We start from the raw sequence: 23,260 nt of genomic DNA on the forward strand, positions 1-23,260 counted from the left end.
TTTAATGTTTTAAAAATTTAGTTTTAGTGTGTTCAATAAATGTTTATCCTGTTCGGCCTGCGACCTCAGGTGTGTTTAGATTTTGGCCTCTTGTGTGATCGAGTTTGACACCCCTGCTCTATATGAAAGCGGTTTGATGAAAAACTCAATTTGATGCTTAACTTTGCATCATCGTTTAGCATATAGGTGATGATAAAGGTAGAAGACGCTCCAAAATCTAAACCATTTTCATGTAAACACTCATTAAATCTGTGATTTCTGTGCATTCCTTTAAAACTAGAACCCATTGTTCTTAATAAAAACCTAACTAACCGTGATGTTGAGTGCCAGTCTCAGTGCTGTTATTGTTGGCGGCACATTCAGAGCAACATTTTACGATGGTGCCAAATGTCTAAAAACCTTCCAGTGGGGGTCCCTTCTATTTCCTCACAAACTGTGCGCTCTCTCTGCTTTGTAGAATTTGTAAAAGGCTTAAAAACAAACTCGGGAGAGAAAAATCAAAGTCTGAGGCTCGCTCTAGGAGCACTAAGAGCACAACAAAATGAGAAAGGCTCATTAAAAAAATGACCTAACATGCTCGGGATGAAAACATGGCACAACAACCCCTCATACAAAAATAAATAAACACTTAAATGTTTGTAATGTTGAGGCACATTTCTGTGCCGTCGCTGCGACATTTAGTGTGGAGTCCTTCCAAAATAAAAGTTTTTGCTCATTTTATTAGGTTTTGTGTGAGCGTCAATCAGTAAAGTCATCTTCATGTGATCAGTTTGACTAAATTCTATTTAATTACAATAATCTTGGTGCTAATAGTCTCATTCCAGCACCTAAAGACACTTTTGAACACCACTTAAAAAAATTAAACTTCCTGTTCTTAAAGGAAAAATCCTCCTTTTTGTGACTAACACATTTTAAAAATATATTTTAAATAAAGATTGTTCTAAAAACAGCTTTTAGTTTTGCTGAGTGACGTTCATCCAGTTCTCCATCCTTAGTGTTCATCTGTATTACCCACAATGCAGCTGGATCAGTTGTCAGGTGGATCTGATTGGGGGATCATCAACAGCTCTTCTTCCTTAGGAAACAATTCATTCTGCGCGCAGGAGATGTTTGTTGACGTTTATAGCTTGAAGGTTTGGGAGGAGTTTGAAAAAAGTTTTGGTCAGCGTCTGAATCAGAGGTTTGCAGCCTGAGGCTCTGGAGCCACATGTGACATATGACCTCTCCTTTGTGGTTCACTGGTTGAAGAAAAAGAAAATATTTCTAATTGAAAAAAGCAACAGTCAGAACTTTTCTCCTTAATTCTACCTATTTACAAACAGTTCAAACATGTATTAATCTGCGAGGCTCCTGACTACACTACCCATAATGCCACAACAATCCCTCCAGCAGTATGGCTTAGTAGTTTACCAAAGTTGAAGATTTTGACCAATTTCTAAGCGCCGTTTATCACAGAAAATCCATTTGAGGTCAACCAGGACAGCTAGGAATGTCTGACTGTGGTGCACCAACTATGATAAAATGAACAACCTTTTTTTAATCTTTTATCACTGCCAACATCACACTACCTACTACTACATTTGCTGCATTTCTATGTTAAAAGTTTATTACTTTATTAATGCTTTGAAAAAATGTATGCTTTATTTATGCCAAAAACAATAGTTTGTATCATTATTTCAATAACAAATGTATGTAAATCAGTGTCTTATTTTTCTAAAGGTTAAAGTCAGACTTTCTTTGTGGCTGCTGTGGGTTGTCGTCGGTGATAAATCGACCCAAACGGTTCTTTTTTAGTGTAGAAGGTTGCAGAACTCTGGTCTAAATAAAAACCCGGCTCTACTGACACCTGAAAAATTAACCATTTACAGAATTCCGCTCTCCTCCATCACAGAGGTATGAAGGTCAGTGCTCCTCTTGTCTGATTACATTTAGTCATTTCGGAGGTCAATATGGAATGTCGGCCTGTATATGAGAACTGGACTGAGTGACCCCTCCCCCACAGATTTCCAAACAGGAAGTACCTGTTGGCTCTAAGACATTAAAATCCCATAGACTTCTACAGAGAAATAAACGGCTATAACTCAGTCATTCTCTTGGTCAGAATAACCATCTATGGGGTCAAATCAGCATCAGCTTAAAGTGAATGAAAATTAAAAAAGGAAAAACAAGACATTTTGAAAGTAGTTTTAAACTTGAAAATACATATTGAAAACTTGAAGGAATTATTGAAAATTTTGAAAAATAAATATGACTTGTGCTACATTCCCACTGGTATGGTGTTCACACTGGACTACCAGGGAGGGGCTTCTCCTTCTCTACCTTTCTCTACTGTTTACTAGCGTATGTCTGCACCAGTTGGAAGACTTGGTGTCACAGAGTTCCAGCTGGACCCAAATAGCAGTTATTCATGTCTCCTTCGGGATCAGTTTTCAAACAGTTGGCACTTCCACAAATTGAAAAAGGGTGACTACCAAATCCAAGTTCCTGATTGGTCCAAGCTCAACACGTGTTCCACATGTCTCCAATGGCCACACATTCTGTACGTAAAGCCTGAAAATGGTTGTAGAAACTTGGGAGGTGATGCCGGAACACCAGAGTTGTAAATGCGGAAGTCTAAAACGTGAAAATAGGCGAGTTTTCATTGGAAGTGGTTGCTTTAACGCCGACGTGGACCAATCACTGCTTACTGACATCATCTGGCTCCAACATGGCAGGTGAGAAAAATAGTGACTGAAGCTGAAAGTAAGCCATTTTCTATGGGAGACGTCACTCTCACTCGGTCCAGTCTCGTATACTCCCAATCCTCTGGAACTGCCGTTCGCAGGAAACTTTCGGTTAACCCTTTGGTGGTTGCTTCCAAATCCCGCTCAAGCGAGTGGGTCTCGCGTTGAATTGGCGGATGAGGATGTTTACCGCAGCTGGCCGCCTCCCGTCGGCTCCTGGCGGAGCGGGGAGCCCAGTAAGTGCAAAAGCAGGGCTGACGTGGAAAGTCTGGCGAGCAGGGATCATGAAAATGCCACCTGTGTTTCTTCACTGACATTGATCTTGGCCTTTTTCATCTGTTTTTTAGAGCCCTCCAGAGGTAATATTTTGATTGGAATAATCAGGGCTCTCCGCCGAGGCCGGTGTTGTTTCGGACTCTCCATCTGCAGTTCTTCTTTGGCTAAATGAATGAGACAGACAATGTGAAAAAGGGAAACTAACATCCCTCTTAAAGGAGGAGGAGGACAGGAGAAGGGATGGAGGTTTTCGTTAAAGAAAAAAAAGATGAAGAGGGCCGAAATGGAAAGATCCGGCTTCTCAGATCACACCAATTACAGGAACGTTCTGCTGAAAACATTAGCTCCTCGGCTCCTTCTCTTCTCTCACTCTGGCTCATTGTGTCTTGTTCCCCTTTTTCCTTCTCCTCTTTTTTCCATTTTATGTGGGGATCCCAGAGGGGTGACTGTAGTTGAGGCACTTCCTGCAGTAAGTTTTCCCTCCATGTATGATTGCTTTCTCTCACAACTGCGGAGCATCCAAGCAGAACTGATGCGTTCAAGGACCCTAGTAACTCACAGGTTGAAAAAGGGTTTTCGCCTGTCGAGTTTTTGGTTTGTTCTGCTGCTAAACTAATTGAAGCCAAAAGTCTAAGGTCAACACTTCCTTTACTCTACACTTCTGTCAGTCGAGCTACAAAAAAAAACCATTGTTCGGCTATGTTTCTTGTTCATTTTTGAGATGGAAAAAGGTTTCCTTCTGACCCAAAGGTACCGTCTGTGCGAACAGTGTGATCTCTCTGTTCTATAGCTGAACATATTGTAGCAAAATGGACCGAGATGAACCTTCTGAACGATCTCAAGCGAGGATCCCATCTACTCTGATCAGTACACCTGTTGGGTTGTAAGTGCTTTGATGTCATGTGACATCAAAGTGGCCCAACGAGTTTGGCATAAAAGCTACAATGTAACGTTTGGACAATGGAGAAAACATGTTCAGCTTCACACAAGCTTTTTAACTTTAACAGCTGAACTTTAGCTCTATAGTCTTCACATTCTTTTTCTGAATCCATCAACCGTTTAAAGTCCCCCCTTTTTAAGTATAAAAAACGTTCCCAGTAGAGTTTTAACTATGATCATTACGTTTTTAACAAAAAACTCACAACCTAAATGTCTTAAAAAGCCATTTTTTCTGTTGATCTGAAGCCTTTGTTTCCAAAATCTCCTCTGAGGGGGCGTGGCTTTTGGAGCTGAGCTGAGTAGCTCCAAAAAAGCAAACCAAAAAAACAGGATTTTCATTGGACGGGGTCGTTAAACAGTTCTTAACCGTACCTCTTGAGGGGCTTCATCCGTTTTAGTCCATAGAAAAATAGAACAGGACGGTTGGGGCGGAGTTGGTGTTGCCACCAGTTGATTGGCAGAAAGTGACATTAGAAAACACCAATATAGCGCTAAACTAGCGTTTCCGTTTTCCTCTTCACGGCGGTAGTCTTCTTAGCCTCCTGCTTTCTTCTCTCAGACAACGTTAAATTCCTTTCATACTTGATATGCTAAAAGTAAAGCAAGAAAAAGACGAGCTGTTGGAAGATCTCCATTGTTGTTGTTTTTCTAGTCGTCACACTGCAATGACACTTTAGCGGTCTACACCACGCATGGACCATGAAGACAACTCAGACCATCAGACTCATCAAACCACTCAGTGGAAGCGAGGCTTAACTGAGTGGAAACACTCGCCAGAATTAACCACTCCTTACTGGACCGGACCGCTCAGTGGAAACGAGGCTAAAGGCTTAACTGGTGGAGGATGAATGACTTGTAGACCGCATACTGCCACCTAGTGTGCTGGAAGTGAAACCGGCTCAGATCAGGATTCCTGCTCCATCTTTCTGCTGCAAACAGACGGCTCACACTCAGACGAGGAGTTCTGGAACTGTGAGTGCACTGAGGAAACTCAAAACAGGGTATAGAATATAGAATACAAGATGTGTTTCCCTTCTTATAAATCACGTGTCAAAGTCAAGTCCCGGGGGCCAGATCCGGCCCTCCAGATCATTTTATTTTATTGTTATCTTGTGCTTATTTCAAACTTGTATAATTTTGACAAAATATACTTTTATGGAGGGTAAAATATTGGGTTTAATATAAGGTTTAAGTTGATTTACTCTGGAATAATATTCCTGCCTTTTTATGATTCATAATTATGTTAAAAAGTTACACCTTTAAAGTTTTTTAAAAATTAGCATTCTGCTAGTTTTTTGGACTATTTTGGTATTTACTAAGATTTTTTTATGCTTTTTTGGGGTTTAGCTAATATTTCAGCTACATGCTAGCTGTTTTGGCTAACATAAGTTTTTTTTGTTTGTTTTTTAGGCTAATTTGGCATTTAGCTAATATTTTATCTGGCTATCATCTTCAGCGTTTTCAACTATCAATTTCAGCATCTTCAGCAGCCAAATTCAGCTTACAGCATTCACAATAGCATTATCACAGATAATGCTGTATATGTAGATCATAATTATGTTAAAAAGTTTCGGATTTAAAGTTTTAGAAATTTAATTTTAGTGTGTTCAATAAATGTTTATCCTGTTCGTCCTGCGACCTAAGGTGTGTTTTGGATTTTGGCCTCTTGTGTGATCGAGTTTGACACTGCTGTTATAAATAAAACAAAATCTGCCATTAGAATTTGTCCTGGTAAGATTTTATTAAAATATGTTACCCTTTTTGGACAAATGAAATGTTGAAATTAACTCTAAATACTCTTATTATCATATATCATACTGTGGTGATTGGAAGTCAAATACATTTGTATTATTAGACTAGAGTTTCATTTCTTTAAAGCAGATATGTTTGTACATGAATGTGTCTAGATCATCTTAAAGACTACAGTAAGGACAAATCTGTCTGTTCATTTGTTCTGTGTTATGAGTCAAATTAAACTGTTTCTTTAAACCGAACAAGTTAGCCTCTTATAGTAAATCCACTCAGCATTCACAAAGAAAACTTTTGTTTCAAAAAATAAGATGTCAAAGAAAAACAAATTGTTTTTAGAAACTAAATTTAAATAATATTCATATTGTCTTTAAGCAAGTCGTTACATTTTACTGAAAGGTTTTTAAGAAGGTAGTTTTGTTTTCTATGAAGTTAAAACTAAAAGCTTGACAAAAACACTTGAAGGAGTCTGATGAGATGTTTTTGATATTAAACCTTTGAAAAACCAAATCAAAAGCTGTACATCATCCACAGCAGTTCAGTGGTTTTCATTGGAGTCGTTTTTCCTCAAAGCAGCTTGTTTGGAGAGTTTCAGCTCCTCTACATTGGAGTTCATGGAAGTCCTGTCTGTGTCTGGCAGACTTATAAAAGGGAATGTTTCTCATGATATTTACTCTTTCACTGCAGATCTTTATAACAATTAGGGAACAAAAAGTTTACAAAGAAGTTGTTTTTCTCTTTCTTACACTCATTCAAGCTCCTATTGTGAAAAAAGGCAGAAACAGGTCTCTGTGGTTCCATCAAAGAGAGAATGGGCCTGGAAGGTGAGACGTCCGACGGGTTGATGACGTCTAATGACTTGTGACGTGGCGTGTTTGCACGTTTGGTCAGTGCTGATTACCTCTAATGACTAAATTTATCATTTGGGAGGTTCAGAAAGTGAAGACGAGGTCTGCAGAGGCTCAAACTGAGGGGTCTAAGTCCTCACAGTTCAGCAGCCTCTGACCTGAAAACGCCTGACGGAGATCATGCATCAGATACAAGCGTCCTTTGCATTCATGAAAAACTAATCAGGGAAAAACCCCAAATTAAAACGGTTTTCTTACAGTTTCGGTGTTTTCCTTGGGTCGGAGTTTGCCAGAGTTTTTATGAAGCTTGGCGAGCGGCGCCGGTTTTTTAAAATTCAGTTTTACAGGCAGCAAACCTTGAAGTGAAACGCTACAGGTCGGTTCATGAAGGGCCGCCACGGCGAGGAAAGAGAAGAGGAAAAGAGGCGGAGACGGGAGATGACCATTACTCTCTGCTGGTCCACTCTCGTTTCACTCAAACTTAAGTGAAATCAGCTGTTGGCAGCAGCTCCAGGGGAGCGGATGAAACAGGAGAGGAGTGAGAGGAGAATCATGGGAAGTGTAGGACAAATAAAAAGCAAGACTAATAAATATGTGTTTGTTAGCATTCATAAAAGTTCACTACAGCAAACGGAGAAGTGCTGCTTTTGACCCTTTTTGACCCCGTGTGTGTAACCGACGGTAACCAAACGTGTGTCATCCGTGGAGCAGCTTTTTTTGGAGGAGGCGGAGTTTGGAGCTGGTTGAGGGCATGTGGGGCGAATCCAAGCAGTTTTCTTACAGAGGACACCACACTGATGAGAACAGTCATCCAATGAGGTCTTCAATAAAACGACTCTCTTACTTTCTCCTCTCTTAAAGGGGCTTTACCATGAAAATTCAACTTTTTGAGCTTTAAGTGTTTTAAACTGTTCTTCTTTCTTAACCTTTATTTAACCAGGGGTGGATCCCATTGAGATTTAAAACCTCTTTTTCAAGGGAGCCCTGGGGAGGAATCAATACAACAATAAAATACAACATTTGTTAAGCAAATAAAAAAATTCAAAAACAGTTCATTCCTCACTATGAAAGACCCCAATGCGGTACTTTGATCCGTTCACGCATTTCTGACATAGAAAATCAGGGCCATAAATATTTGAAGCTCAAATAAAGAATTTTGAAAAAAATATTGGTGTTTAGCCAAAAAAAAGTAAAATGTCCAAAACATTTTGCTATTCCGAAATAAATTAAATTATTTTCAGCTTCAAGTGTTTCTGTTTTTTTAGGTTTCAAAACTTTTTTTTAATTTTTTTTATTTCAACTCTTTTTTTTTTTGTTTTCAATTCTAAGAATTTCAGTTTCCAACTTTTGGTGTAATGATAGAGTGCCACCTAGTGGACAAACTGAACGCCCTCCAGAACAATGTTTCCAATGTTAATGATCTGAACATTTTAGTTAGAACTTCTCCTTTAGAGAATCCATGGAACACTGGATGATATGAACAATCTCATTATTTCACTGATACATTTACAGTATGTGAACTGGATCAGATTAATATAAATGTGAACATTAACGCACCCGGTTAATCAAAAAGAATTAACATGTTTCAATGTAAATGATTCAAAGAAACAGTCCCTCGCTTTAACGGTTCAGGCTTCCACGGCGTTTCGTCTGGTATTATCCCGCTTATACCATGATCACTTACAAAAGAAATAAATATTCAATCGGTTTTTAGTACTTTATTCTTGCTATTTTTGTGGTTTGAATCACTTTTTCACAAAAAGCGGTCTAATTGATCCATGATCTGGTGACATATTGTACAAATAAATGTTACCTGGTAAAACATTGCGATGAATCGTGATTAATCACAACAGTAAAGTGCGATTATTCAGATTGTTTTTCTAATTGATTTACAACAGTCATTAGTAATAAATGTTCTAAATGTAGAGATTCGTGTGATTTCATGTCTGATTATTCGCAGATAATAAGTGGTCGGAAGATACTGAGATTAAAAAAAATTATAGCGATTCATCGTGATTAATTAATCTTTTTTAATCGATTCCCGGCCCTAAAATATATTCAAATAATATAGTAGATTATGAATGTATTTCTAAGCAAATGTGTATAAATGCATAAACTCAAAATTGAATTGAATTGAAGAATCGAAAGAATGTAAAAAAATCAGTTCAGGCTCTTGTGAATCGAATCGAATCGTTTCTGGAAATCATAACCGATACCCAACCCGAGTTATTTATACTGAAGTCAGAGTCGAGTCACAAATTATTTACATTAATGTCATGTCAAGTCACGAGTCAGAGGTTTGGATTCCAAGTTTAGTCTATAGTCGTCAAATTCGAGTCCGACTGGAGTCCCTACGTCTGGAGCAGGGAGCCTGTGACCTGCTACCTCAAGCTTTTTCAAACTGTTTATTTTTCTTCTGCCTCTGATTTACAACAAATTGAAAAAAGAAATATTCAGAAATTCCGTTTAATTTTCCTCACATATGTCCTCCATCATGAGAGAAACACTACAAGAACATGTCAAAAACCCCGTTTTCATCAGTGAGTCTTTAAATACTTTCCTTGGCCTAAGCAGATTTAAAGATGTTGTTGTTAGGAACCAAATTCATCCAGATGTTTTGGCTGCCAAACCCTCCTCTCGACAGAAACGCCACTTTAAGACTCTGTAAGCCGTTTTCATCTTCACATGTTGCATCATCGTCACAATGCTAACGGCCTTATCCTCCTCCACATACGTTGGATTTCCATACATGCTCTCAACTCAGCTCAGATGTGGAGGAATAATCGCTTTTAAACCTGGAGTTGGGCTTGTGTTTGCTCATGGGCACTCCGGCAGAGGGAAAGGATCCAAACGTTAGACGGAATGCATTTCTTTCCGCTGGAGACGTCCTCTTCCATCCATCCATCCTCTCACACCTCCCTCATTTCCTCTCCTTACTCCCTTTCACTGGCCCCCAAACTCCTTTTTTTCCCTGCGTTTCTTCACTCCACCCCTTTTTTTTCTCTTTTTTTTCCCCCTCTTTTTCATTTGCAATTACAGTAATATGTAACATCAGGCGTGGTGAGATTTAGGGCTTTACCTTACATAACCCTGGGATTTAGCTGCAGGGCTTTAAGGCTTCTCTGAGCCGCTGAGCTGGGGGCAATCGGGCCTCTTTAAAATATTTTCAAATGATTGAAATCCCCAAAGGGCCAATGAGCATGCAGGGATAGGAAGAGGTTGACAGGTTTTTGAATCTATTTAAAGTGCGGCCTCCTCCGCCCGCCGGGGGGCGTGCACACACCTGCACAGGTGAGGCGTGCAGCTCTCACCACCGTTTGTTGAATTTGATTTGGAGGAGTTTGGCTGCCAATCGCCACGGCAACCGAAAGGCAGATTCTTTTTTTTTTTTATTCCTCCTCGAGGCGGGCCAGGCGGACAGGCCGTAAATTTGAAATAATGAACTGCCTGGCCGAACTTGGCGAACCGAGCAAGGAGGGGAGGGGAGGCGAGGAACCGGGTACGGACTGATGCGGGAGCGAGGGAAAGGGTGAAAATAACCTTGACAGATAGCGGAGTGAACAAAAGCAGATGAGGATGTCAGCTGAGGACAAGGCTTCTGCGTGGGAAGGTGCGCTGGAGGATGAAGGGGGGGATTTTTTTTCATTTCTGTCTGCCTAAGACAGAAGGAAGAGGGTTAAAGATGCGGGATTAGGCCTCAAGATGAGGCGGGGATGAACCCCCGCGGGGTCGCCGAGACCGCCGCTGTCAACGGGAGACTTTGCAGCAGCCCGTAATGTCGGAGGGATGAGGAGAACATGAGCTGCAGATTAAAGTGATGGACGGACGCTGAAGGAATCTTCAGATTGAATTTACGACTTTTTCTTTTTCTTGTTCATTTTCTGCTATTCTTTACTGGTGTTTTACAGGCTTTTCTAAGCAGCTGCAGAGCAGAGCGCGGTGAGGAAAAAGGAGGAGATAGGAAGGAGCAGGAACTGAATCATGAAATGAGGACCACATTTCCACTCTTATAACTGGGGGTGCTCTCCTCTTCTGTTTTTGGGTCTCATTCCTCCGTTGTTGAAGTGCTCTTTGCAGCTGTTTGTTTGTCTTAGTGCTCCTCGCTCCCCCTCTCAGCCTTGAGCTCATGTAAACTTTGCTTTTTGCTGCACTTTTTCGGCTGGGGGGCGTCTCTGCTTTTGATTAAAGTCAGAGCAGCGGCAGCAGATCTGCTGGAACTGACGCCATTTCAGTTCTCCTCCCGTCTGCAGCTCAGATTTATCTTTTTTTGCCAAAAATGTCACGTCAGGATCCTGAACTGTGTCCGGAGGTTCCGCCTCTGCCACACTGGCTTCCCACTCCTCTGCCTCTGACCTCAGCATCCTTAGATTTCTGTTTCCCGCCGCAGCCGCACACACACACGCCTGCAGCCGGGCAGGCGGGCCGCGAGCATCTGTTTACAGAGCTCCTTCTGCAGTGTGAGATAATGATGGCCAGACGCAGCCCACAGTTAAATAAACACGTTGCCACCTCCGTCCTGCAGGCCTGGATTCACACGCTGCAGCTCCGAGCTCCGTCAGCTCCAGCAGAAACTTGTGTTTTTAGGGGGGATCAGCGCAGACCTGGCGTCTGCAGGGATGCGACGGGCTCGTCTGACCTGCAGTCGCTCAGTATTACTGGCTGTGTGGAATCCTGTGCACATGTAGAACAAGTGCACGGAGATGAAGATGCTTTAACCTGCCCGGACACCAGATGGACGAGGGATTACTGCATCCGCTTTGGGTCAAGGAGGTTCACCGGAAACCCAAAACAAGCGGCGAATCAGGCGATTATCGGCTGGTTTTAACCGCTTACTCTCTGCTCTGTGTCCTCCAGCGCTTCTTCATGATTTTTTTTATTACAGATCAGAGAAAGTACAAAAAAAATGAAAAATAAGTGATGACTTTCAACAAAGATCGGATTTTGCTACATGTAAATTTCCTAAAAGTGACTTTGATCTAGTTATTTGATCAAGCCGACAGGCGGCTAATGATTGTTTTTGGTGTTCAGTAACCGGGCGGTAGAGTTTAGTCCCAGGGCATCATGACATGGAGAAGAGTCCATGTTTGTGTAAGACTACGAAGCCCAAACAGACATCCGCACACGCATTCATGAACCGCTACAGAGAACCTGATCGTCCTGCATCTGCATGCAGCATTCTTGATCATCTCAGAGTTTGGGTTCTATTGTTTTTAAAACTCCTGTGCAACATCTGCTCAAACAAAATGAACAGAACTGTAAAAATGAATAAATGAAGAAGTGAGTAAACATATTTGAATGTGCGTTAGAGAGAACAGACCTGATTGGTTGACAGATAGGAGGCCTGACCAATTGCTGTACATGACAGTATATTTTGCAAGAAGATGTTAAAGAGAGACACCAGAGTGAGAGTGGTTATTCTGACTATGGAGTGACTGAGTAATAGATGTATGTTTCTCTATAGACGTCTATGGGGTTTTGGCTTTCTGGGACCAGTGGGTACTTCCTGTTTGGAACGTGAGGGGGGGGGTCAGTCCAGTTTCATATACTGTCTATGGGTTACACTGAAAAAACGGAGGAGCCTCTGGTCTCATCCAAAATGGCGAAAAATTCTCAACTTTAGTTGGTTGCGTAAGCGGAAATTTCCTAAACTTTAGGAAACCCTTTCTAAAAGGATTTAAAAAAAAAAAAACTTTTCAGAGCTTTTAAATGTCTAACAGTTTAGAGTGAAGATGAGCTTCAAATGGACAGAAAACGCTAATCATTTGATTTCTTTCAAGTCCGTTTTTACAAGTGTTCACATTTGTATAACTACACCTGATGACCTCCAGAGAAAAAAACGGAATGTCAGCTGATCCCATGAGCAGTTCCAGTGAGTCAAAGGGAAAAAAGGTCAAAAGCTTAAAAGAGGGGATTCTCGTGGAGGACTTCTGGCTAATGAGTTCGGATGCAAATTGTTTTTTTTTTTGTTGTTTTTTTTTTTTTGCGGCCAGATCCGGCAGGGGGAGGGACTTCCGGCTATTGATTTTCAAGTGTCATATTTTTTCTCTGAGTCCAGATTCTCTTGAAAAGAACGAACTGTAAGAAAGTGTTTCCAAAGATCTTATCAAGAAAGTTTTCAAAAGAAAATAACATGAATGAATGAATGAAATGGTTTATTTCAAGCAATCATGTAATAATACATAAAATAACATCTTACATAATAAATCACAACTTGAAAGGGAAAGGGAGGAAGTGAACTTATATAATCCGTCCCCGGGTCGACCATACCATTTTCTCTACATGAATTATAAGCATTTGATTCAGGAATGAATATCAAATATTTATACCCTACAATCATAAATTCAGGAAAAAATCACTCGCACCAAGAAATTAGGAAAAATGTCGACATTTTAAATAAGATTTTCTGTTAAAACAGTTTCTCTAACCCAGATTATTTTGCTTATTTAAAGGTTTTTTTAAAACTTTATTTTAAGAAGTCTTGACTTATTTCTTGACATCCAGGTCAGTCGTTCTGAGTGTTTCTAAACTTTATGATCTCATTTTATTTTGGAGATCAAAGTGGCCATGAAGCATCCAGATTTGGCTGATTGTTGAGTTTGATGACGGCGTATCAAATCTGTCTTCAGAAGGGCCGTCCCAGCCCACTCTGTCACTGACAGCAGCGTTTGTGCCTCCTGTAAACATTGTGTTTATGGGTTTAACCCCAGCGCCAGCCTGCGGTGGACGAGGTCGGCTGCTTCCAGTGGGCTGTGTCTAACGTCTGGAGCTATACCTGCAAGAAGAACAGAGATGGTTAAAGTCAGAAAACTGCAAAAGTCAGGAATGATCAAAGCAGTCTTTCCTTTTGGTCTGCTTTCAGTCTCCAGAGCCCAAAGCGCATTCCTCCGCTCCGCCTGGTGCATGTAGAGCGTCTGGATGTATGCGATGGGGTGATAGCGTGAGTGTGTTTACATACCGTGCACGCCGCCGTGCTTTTCCTCAGTGTGTCTGGACGCCGTGACACAGACAGAGCCGCAGATCGGACCCCTGGGAGCAGATTTGTTGTGGAGAACCGGGCTTGATGGAAGGCAGAACCGGGCCGCCCCATCTTCATCTATGAAAAAATCCTCTCTGAGTCGAGCAGACATGGGCGCAGTTTGGTGGTAGAGACCATGGGGTCCCGTTGGGGGCCCCTCAGGCTCCTCGGGGGCATCAGGAAAAGCAGCACGAGAGGCGGACAGGAGGAGTGGAAAACATCACATCATCTCGTTTGGGCTGTCCAACCTCCTCGTCTTCCCCTGTCATCCAGATCATTCTTCTCTGCTTGCACCCCCCGCCCCCCTCCCCATTTCTGTTTGGTTTTCATAAACTTCTGGCTGAGCCGGAGCCAGTCGTCCCAGAGGCGCAGTGTGAAACGCTAGACATTTCTGAGTGACTGCCAAGCAGATGCAGGCTCATCTGGCCGACAGCATGAAGTGAACATCCTCTCCGTTTAATAACGCGGCGTCGGGAGCCGCGGCGCTGGCCGCTACACGGCCATTTAATCCCGTTCACGGAGGCTAAAAGGACCGCATGAGACGAATGCCAAACACGGCTTCAGCACGCCGTCCTGCTGGACTGTCAAACCACACAGAGGTGGATTGTGGGTATTTACAGGGTTCCCGCGGGGTTTTAAAAAGTCTTAATAGCCTTGAATTTGAACATTTGGGAATAAGGCCTTAAAAAGCATTAAAAAAGTATAAAATTATGATATCTTGTTCTTAAAAATTGTGTCATTTTAAACTTTTTCCGTGGGACTTTTCTGGTCTAAAGTATTATTTTTTTTTTAACTACGATTATGAGAGTGAAGTTGCACTGCACCAAAATGTGAGACATCAGGTCATAATATATTCTAGTAATTGTAATTTAATTACTGAAATTTGAACCGTAATTAATTACGTTACTCCTTTACTGACAAGTAATTGTTCTGAAATTCAAGGACTTTGTTTTTTCTTCGTCCATAGGGCTGGGAAATAGGTCGAGAAATTGGTCTTAATTTTTCATATGCAAGGTCTTAAAAAGTCTTGACTTGAAGAAACGTGTAGGAATCCTGTATTTAGATGAATTTCTGTCCTGTTTTTTTATGATTTCAGAGTGCTTTAGTGAAGGATGCTCTTATTATTGATTCTTCCATATTTGAAAAGTAGATTTAGTGCAGAGGAGAGCTCTAAAGCTTTTTATCTGGGTTAATAAGTTAATAGATGGATTGATAGATTGTAGGAATAAATCTCCAATTATCAGCTTTGCCGAAGGAGAGCCTGAGTGGAGCCGTAAGCTGTCCAAACTAGGCTAATCCTCCGGCCCGTGGACGCGCCCGTAGGTTCACGTATGCTGCAGGAAGCGTGTCATCCGTGGGCCGGTCACAGAGCAGGACAGCTGTCTCCGGCCCGCATCTGGAGCCTCAGCGCAGGAAGAGCAGGACGCTTGTTTACCCACCTTATCGGGCGGACAGATAAAGCCGGCTTTGACACAGACTGCAGACGGCTCGTACGCTTGGCCACGCACTTGAACACTGGAAGACTCATTAATTCAGCTGCGCACGCGGGCCGCAGCGGCCTTCCGTGTGAGAGCGTTCGCGGAAACGAACGGAGCAAACACGCAGCTGCGCCGGTGGCCAGTGACCCTCGGGCCGGGTTCGCCGCAGGTCACAGACTGACAAATGCGGCTGAGCGGTGACTCCCAGACAGACAGGTGGTCAAAGGTTCCCTTTCTATCCATGCCCTCGCTTGGCTGATTGCTGTTTCTCTGCCTCATCTGCTTCTTCCCGTCCGTCTGCCTCTTTCTCCTCTGTTCTCAGCTGAGAATAAATCATCAGCTCTTGGAGGGATGCGGATCCGGCCAACAGGGGCTCAGAAACTCAGACTTGAGTCTCTTTTTGTTTTTTTTGTCAGAACATCTCTAAAATCAGAAGCTATGATCACACCACCTTTGACCAGGTGCGTTCAAGCCACCACTTCCAATGAAAGTGAAGATCCAAATTGTTTCGCTGTCTCTACGACTTCCCCCGATCCCAACATTCAGCCCTCCAAGTGGAGAGATACGGAGTAATAGGACATTTCCACTCTAATCCCTAACTACTAAAAAACTACCTAGTGCCCTGGATTTTAAAAATAATTCAGACACCATGCTCACTACTTTACTTTCTCTTTTCTAAACGGCGGATATCACCAGTTTCACAAAGTGAAAATCGAATCACTTCACGTCTATTTGTGACTCCACGGTGTTCTGATGACGAAAATCTGGATGGTTTGTTCAAAAAGTTACATTTAAACTTTTTTTTCGCAAAACTTGTTTGCTGCAATGCATTGTGGTCTATATTTGCTAAAGTAGTGAGCATCTATGTACGCTAGTTTTTTGCGAAGACTTCTGGGAAATTTCTTGTGCACTCGATTTGGGAATTGTAGATTCGGACAACACTAGAAAATGACAAACGCACTATATAGTGAGTAGGGAAGGAATTTGGTCGTTGCCACCACTCGATGATGTCATCAAAAGTTGCCAATCATCTACATTAGCTACTAGCGCTCCTAAAATACATGGTTTTACAACTTTAAAAAAAATCATGGTAAATAGAAGCTCAATACTAACATTTGAATGCAAACTTCGGTGCTTCACGTAAAGAAATGTGTTTCTCCTCTGTGTTGCGCTTGTGGCGGAGGGACACCCAGCCCTAAGTTGCTACGGCTCCTTCTTTAAAACAAACACTTTCGGACACCCCTTCAAATGCCCCTACAATTGGAGCAATAGGGAGACACACCGAACAGAATAAATATTTATTGAACACTCTAAAATGACATTTTTAAAACTTTAAAACTAACTTTTGAACATAATTATGAACTAGATATATAGCATTACCTACAATAATGTTAGTGTGAATGCTGTAAGCTGAATTTGGCCGCTGAAGATGATAGTGATGATAGCTGAAGATGCTGAAATTGATAGCTAACAAATTCTGGAGCTAATAGCTGAAAACGCTGAAGCTGATAGCCTGCCAAAATATTAGCTAAATGCCAAATCAACTTAAAAAACAAAAAAGAAAAACAACTTAGGCTAGAGAAACAACTAGCATGTAGCTGAAAAAATAGCTAAACTTCAAAATATCATAAAAAAACTGAAAAAGCCCGAGTTAGCCAAAACAACTAGCATGTAAATATTAGCTTAACTCCAAAATATCATAAAAAACAAAAACAAAAAATAATGAATTAGCCAAAACAGCCTAAATAGCCTAATTTTTTTTAATGAATGCCAAAATACTCCAAAAAGCTAGTAGAATGCCAATTTTTAAAACTTTAAAACCATAACTTTTTAACATAATTATGAATTATAAAAATCAGCAATTTGGAGTAAATGCGTGTACTAGCATTTCTGTCTTCTGTCGAAACTTTCCCGTTCACACACCTCCACATATGAACGTTGTTCATGGAGTGATTTTTGTGCCGCCATATTGCAAGCAAAAGTCACAGCTTTAAGATAAAAAATGTCTAAATTGCAAGTAAAATGTTAAGTGTTAGAAATGAAACTTCATAATTTGCAAATAAAAATATTGAATATTTGCTTTCAGAAACTTTCTTTTTGTTTAAAAATAATATTTTTGCGTTAGCAGCATAAATGCTTTCAGATGTGATGTGTCTCATCTCGCATTTGCTCTATCTTTGATTTTCGTGTAACGTTTGTGCCAGCCTGCTGATTGGTCTTGATTCTATCCAATCAAATCGCCATATTTATCTAACAAGGTTTCTTCAACCGAGGTTCAAACGCTGAACAAGATCTTTTACCCTTAGTGTTGCCTCTATGGCTGAAGAAAAAATATATTCTTTGATCGTTTTAAACATAATCAATAATTTTTTAGCATTGATTACATTTTATCTAGTCAAATTTGTGAATTTTTGGCAGAGAATTTCCTAAAACCGTAAAATAAACTGTAAAGTTTATCATCTGACATTACACTAAACAGTTCTGCCCAATCAGCAAATGTTAAATATTTTCTTTTGCAAATTATGAATCTTAATTCCTAACACTTTACATTTTGTTTGCAATTTAGAACATTTTTATACTTAAACTGTGACTTATGGTTACAATTTGGTGGCACAATAATCCCTCCATAGTTTTTGGGCTCTATGTACAAAGTTAAACCAGCTTGAACGTTGACCAATGAGGTATTCCGATTTGATACGGACATATAGATGACCACCCCTACCAAGTGTTTGAAAATGTGGATACCTACACAATTCTATGACACCAGGTCTGTCATGTATCACAATAGAGCAGTGAAAGAAAAACTTTTTTTGTGATCTGCAGCATTTTTTACTCCAAGACTCCCCCAACTGCAGGCTGGAAGCTCCTCCCTACATGTCCAGTGTGAGCACCATATGCTAAGAGCATGTTCAAGAATGTGTGTTTACTGCGTTCTTGAACGCGCGCCACATTCCCGGTGTGTGCAGCGTCAGACAGATGTGTGTCAACAGCTGCCTTACACTCATTCTGAGGAGATCAACACTAACCTAAACCCCAGTAACTGCTATGACACTTTATAGTCTTCACAGCTTTAAAGGTTCATTTAAAGCTTAAAACAAGAAGACCAACTGAAGAGGGGGAGACGTCCCCATCATCCCTGTGAAGAAAGGGAAGTAGCAGATGCAGTGAAGATGTTTCAGTCGGCTGGTTGTTGTTTTTCAGTCACAGATGCTCCAGCTTGGACTCCAAATGGTTGAGTTTGGGATCAGCGTTTAGGGAGAGCGCTACCTAAAAAAACCCATCCCTTAAGGAAGTCAAAGCAGGCTGAAGGCAGCAAAGTGGAGGTTAACTCTACCCTGAATACCATGGAAGCATCTGCTTTTATAAAGGAAATATAAAGCATTCCTTCAACCTAAACACGATTTTCCATCTTAAAAAAGCCAGCAAATTTAAGGAAAATTTTTTGGAGTTCCTGTAGATTCTTTAGGAATAGTAGATGCATTTCTATCACGCAAAGCTTTATTGAAATGTCTACAAAACAAAATGTCGCAATTAGACCGTTTCCATTAACTCATAGATACGTGAATAAACACAAACCAGTTCACGTGATAAGTCATTCCAAAACATGAACAATACTTTGATTCACAGCAGATACATTCACATTTCTGTCACGGCACTAGCATTAATCATTTATCAAAGGAGACGTCAGCGTCTTATCCAGGCCTCGGAGCGGCGAGCTACATGGGAGTGACTACAGATGAAAGGATTTTAGGAAGTCATGGTTTTTACAGAGGAGCTGTGGATCCAACAATTCAGCATGACAGGCTGAACTGTTGATAAACTGTGTGACGCTGTGGGACCTATTGTAGTATCAGGTTGTTGGTCACGTGACTGATTTATTTCTAAAAAAGTGTTTCCATTGCACTTTTGAGAAATATGTCAATTTTGATAGAAAGAAAAAAAGACCACCTTCTCCAATGCAAAAATTTTTTTTTTTCAATAAATTAAAAAAAAATTGACATGTTTCCCTTATGCAAATGTATTATTGCAAAACCAGTTTGTGCAATTTCATAGTCAATGGAAACGCAACTAATGTCCTGAAGCCTCTTACGATGGGTGCTGCTGAACGCCCCTCCCACATCCCAAAGTCCTTCCTCAGCAGCATCGTCCTTAAAAATGTGGAATTTTAAATTACACACTTCACTTTTTGTAGCCTCGCTGTTTGACAGATTTTTCAGAGAAAACATTATAGTATTTTAGTTACATGCTACATGCTAGCTGTTTTGGCTAATTTAGGCTTCCTTCTCTTTTTTAAGTTTTTCTACACTGTTTTGGAGTTTATCTATTATTTCAGCTGCATGCTAGTTGTTTTGGCTATTTCAGACTATTTTTTAGCTACATCCTTTTTTTGTTGTTTTTAAGCCTAATTTGGCATTTAGCTAATATTTTAGCTGACTATCACCTTCAGCGTTTTTAGCTATCAATTTCAGCATCTTCAGCAACCAAATTCAGCTTGCAGCAATCACACTATTGTAGGTAATGCTATATATCTAGTTCATAATTATGTAAAAAGTTACAGTTTTAAAGTTCTAAAAATGTAGTTTTAGTGTGTCCGATAAATGCTTATCCCATGACCTAAGCTGAGTTTTGGATTTTGGCCCCCCTTTGAGTTTGACACCCCTGCAGTACAGGATGTGGTCAGTTTGATAAATCTACTTAAATCTTCAACGGTGATCAGATGTTTGTTTTCTTTCAATAAATCTTGACTTATTTGAGACTTTGAGAGTTTAAACGACAGGAGTGTAAAAATGTCCGTCTGAGAAAAGTCTATAAAGTGTGTAGTAGTTACCATAGAAACACTTTGGGTAAAGTTGCCATTTGTCGTTGAAGCTTAAGGTGTTATAGCGTTCTTTAAATGAGGCCTGTGGTTTGTGCTCCTCCATCCTTAAGCGTATGTAATGGTTGGGGTAAGGCCGTTGTGGTGGTGGTTAAGATTAGTGAAAGGAAACCAGATAATTAGGGACTGTTGATGGAAAACCCTCACGAGTCTCTGAGCTCCTGCTTCACTTCAAGCTTCAGCATCAATCTGAAAGGTCAAGATGTACATCCTGACTCATGTTTGCAGAGCTGTTACTGAGATAAGCAGACCCCCCCTCCTTTATTATCCTGCAGAGTACACGCACGGCTGATTCAGAGACCATGCAGGTTGTGCGTTAAGTCACTGCTGACTTCACCCGGGGAGGATGTGGCGTTTTACACGCCCATTCGCTCCCCTAATTCATTAATCCAAATGAGCATTTATGCAGAGCGCACATTATTTTTACAGGCCGGCTTTATGTGTTTGTGTGGAGTTTTACAGCCCTCATAAAACACGTTCTCCAAGCTCCAGATAGAGATGGGAGCATTTATTTGCATAGTTCAGAAACCCAAAATAAATCTTTAGTGTTTCTGGCCAGCGCGGCATCAGACTGCAGGCCTCTCAGCGTAAATAAAGAGCAGGCTGATGCAAACAATGCTGTCTTGTAATTGAATGATATTTTGTTGACACTGCAATGTGGGAAGAATTACTTCATTAGAGGAAAACACCAAGTCGACTGTACTGACAATGAGGCTTCAGTGGAACCGTGCTGTTAAGCATCCACACGGTGAACGTACGAGCCCTCCCACTCATGAGGACGCCGTTTTGTTCTGTATATCGCGGTTTTGCTCTGTTATGCTAATCTGTTAGCCTCATTTATACAAAAAAAAAAACAGTTTACATGTGCGTGTTGAATCAATCAGTCACCTCACATGTCGTTTTATGAGAGGCTTCAACGTGGTTTCCAAGATCCGTTTTTCCCATCATGCAAATCTGCAGAACACATCCTTAGAGAAAAACCCTAAGGTAATTGAAAAAAAAAAATCCAATAACTTTTCCATGTCATATAATTATTAATGAACCATAACATGACCATGGCCCAGGATTTCAGCCACTTCAGCCCCACCACAGTTCCTGTGAGGACATTTATGCTGCACCCTAAGTTTAACAGGGTTCATATGGATATAAACACTTAAGGAAGCAGCAATTTGGTCAAAATGAGCTCACAAGCAACTTGGTCACAAGAGCTGCAAGTTGTGACTGATATGTGTGTAATGGCGAGAATATCATCCATTGACTTGGTTTCTGAACCAAATTAAACCTTTTCATACCTAGTTTACACCAGATACGGAAATTGCTGAATCCGCTTCACCTTCAGTACATACCAGATGCGGAGTGCGCGGAATCCGCTTTACTTCCAGTTCACAATAGATGCGAAAAGCGCGGAATCTGCTTCACTTCCAGGTCGCAACCAGATGCAGAAAATGCACAATCCACTTCACTTCCAGTTTACACCAGATGCGGAAAGCATAGAATCCACTTCACCTCCAGTTCACACCAGATGCAGAAAGCGTGGTTATTTACAGCTTCTACAATGAGTTTGACATTGTCCATCTCTACTTGTTGCCACCTGCTCTCGTCCTCTCTCTCGTTGATTGTGTTTTTAGACACCCAAACCCCTCCCACTCTGTAATTGTCCCACTATGTTGATTTGTGTTTATGTCTCAGTGTCTGTGTTTGTTTTTTGTGTGTTGTGTTTGCATGTTTACTGTATTTTCATCTGTACTGTACAGTTTGTTTAGATTAAAACATTTGATTGCATTTGTCAATCACACTGTTTTATTGTGAAAAATTGGTTATATTTTGAAAATAAACTGGACTTTTTCATATATATATGTAACTTTCTGCCAGAATTGATGCAGGATTGCTCGCAGATGGCGCAAAAAATAGACGATCCGCTGCTCGACATAAGCCTTCCGCGGAGCACGGCAGCGCTCCGCCTCTGTTGTGAACTACACCTAGGTTAACAAGGGCGCCGAATGGAAGCGGCCTCCGTTCCGCGCCGCTTCGCAGTATTTCCACGTGTGATGTGGACCCAGCATCAAAGTCTAACGGCTACTGGAGTCTGTTTTACTTACTGTTGGGTGAAGGCGTGGTACATGCCGAACAGGTTGACAGTCCATCACAGGATCACATTCTCACATTCACACCGGCGAGGTTAACTGGTGACAACATAAGTGATGGCATTGACGTGTTAAGATCTTTATGGAGATCCCAGCTCAGCAGGGGGTGGTTTTTGGTATTTTGGCATCATGAAGTCCTCTCTCCATATTTATCTTAAAGTAAAGTAACGTGGTAGAACTGCCTCATTGTAACTGAGGGGATTTTTGCAAAACCAAATTTAGGCAGCACTTCTATCTCAGTCTGATAATCTTGAGTTTCCAGGTTTCATGTGGGCCAGTACTAATCTACGGATCTACCATTGACTGTATATGAGAACTGGACTGAGTGAGTGTGATGTCACCCATAGTAAATGGTTTACGAATAGCTCCAATTGAATAAAGTTAAATCATTCGCCTTTTTTTTTCTTATGATGTGGACGCCACAATGTTGGAGCTAGATTGTGTCAGCATTGACATGTAAATCAGTGGACTTAGCAACCCTCTCGTGTTCCAAACAAGGAAGTACCCGCTGGTTTCAAAAAAGGCAGAAGACTTTCATTGAGAAATAGTCAGCTATTACTCAGTCATTTTATTTGTCAGAATAACCCTTTTTGTTCTGATGAATTCTTCTTAGCTCATTCTTTCTAATTCTAATTTTTTAAAAGATATTTTCTCTTTTATCACCAGTTATAAACTGACCAATCAGATGCCTCAGTAAAAGCATGTGGCCCCTACTGGCCCCGCCTCCAACATTTGATTGACAGATTCCCCTGAGCCGCTTTCAGTGGGAGGGGTGTGGACTTCCAGCGTGCTGGAACAAGCTCACTCCTGATTGGTTGACGGTAGATGCTCTAAAAACGTGACTCGGACCGACTCAGAGTCATTGCTGTCGATGGGCGGAGGTAATGCATTTCCTATAGGGGACCTCAACACTTGTTATGTCCAGTTCTTATAAACGGTTTATGATTGTAGTAATCAGTGATTGGTCTAAGTTGGTCTGAGTCACGGTTTCCACGGCAACCGCACTCACCAATCAGGACTGAGTTTGAAACCATTCAAGTAGGCTACACGAAATCTTTCAATCAAACATTTTCAACGTTCTACCTGAGACCACCTACTTTTATTGACGCATCTGATTGGTCAGTTTATAACTTAAATAACTTGAACGACAGAAAAAATATTATTGTGGAAAAAAAATGAGGATGATCAAGAAAATGTTAAAAAAAAAAAAAA

At 40.9% G+C, this 23,260-nt stretch overlaps 1 protein-coding gene and 1 long non-coding RNA gene across 16 annotated transcripts in view; one reads left to right on the forward strand and one right to left on the reverse strand.

Annotated features, from left to right (window-relative positions):
- The window catches only part of nfixb (nuclear factor I/Xb), a 196,884-nt gene that overhangs the window by 113,712 nt on the left and 59,912 nt on the right, over positions 1–23,260 (forward strand). The gene's annotated exons all lie outside the window — the stretch shown is intronic.
- LOC118599085 lies at positions 12,505–14,189 on the reverse strand. Its single transcript, XR_004948366.1, has 2 exons — positions 13,491–14,189; positions 12,505–13,307 (listed from the first exon to the last, which is right to left on the reverse strand). It is a non-coding gene; the product is annotated as an uncharacterized LOC118599085 (long non-coding RNA).

Source organism: Oryzias melastigma, linkage group LG8, assembly GCF_002922805.2.
Source record: "Oryzias melastigma strain HK-1 linkage group LG8, ASM292280v2, whole genome shotgun sequence".
Taxonomy (NCBI): Eukaryota; Metazoa; Chordata; class Actinopteri; order Beloniformes; family Adrianichthyidae; genus Oryzias; species Oryzias melastigma.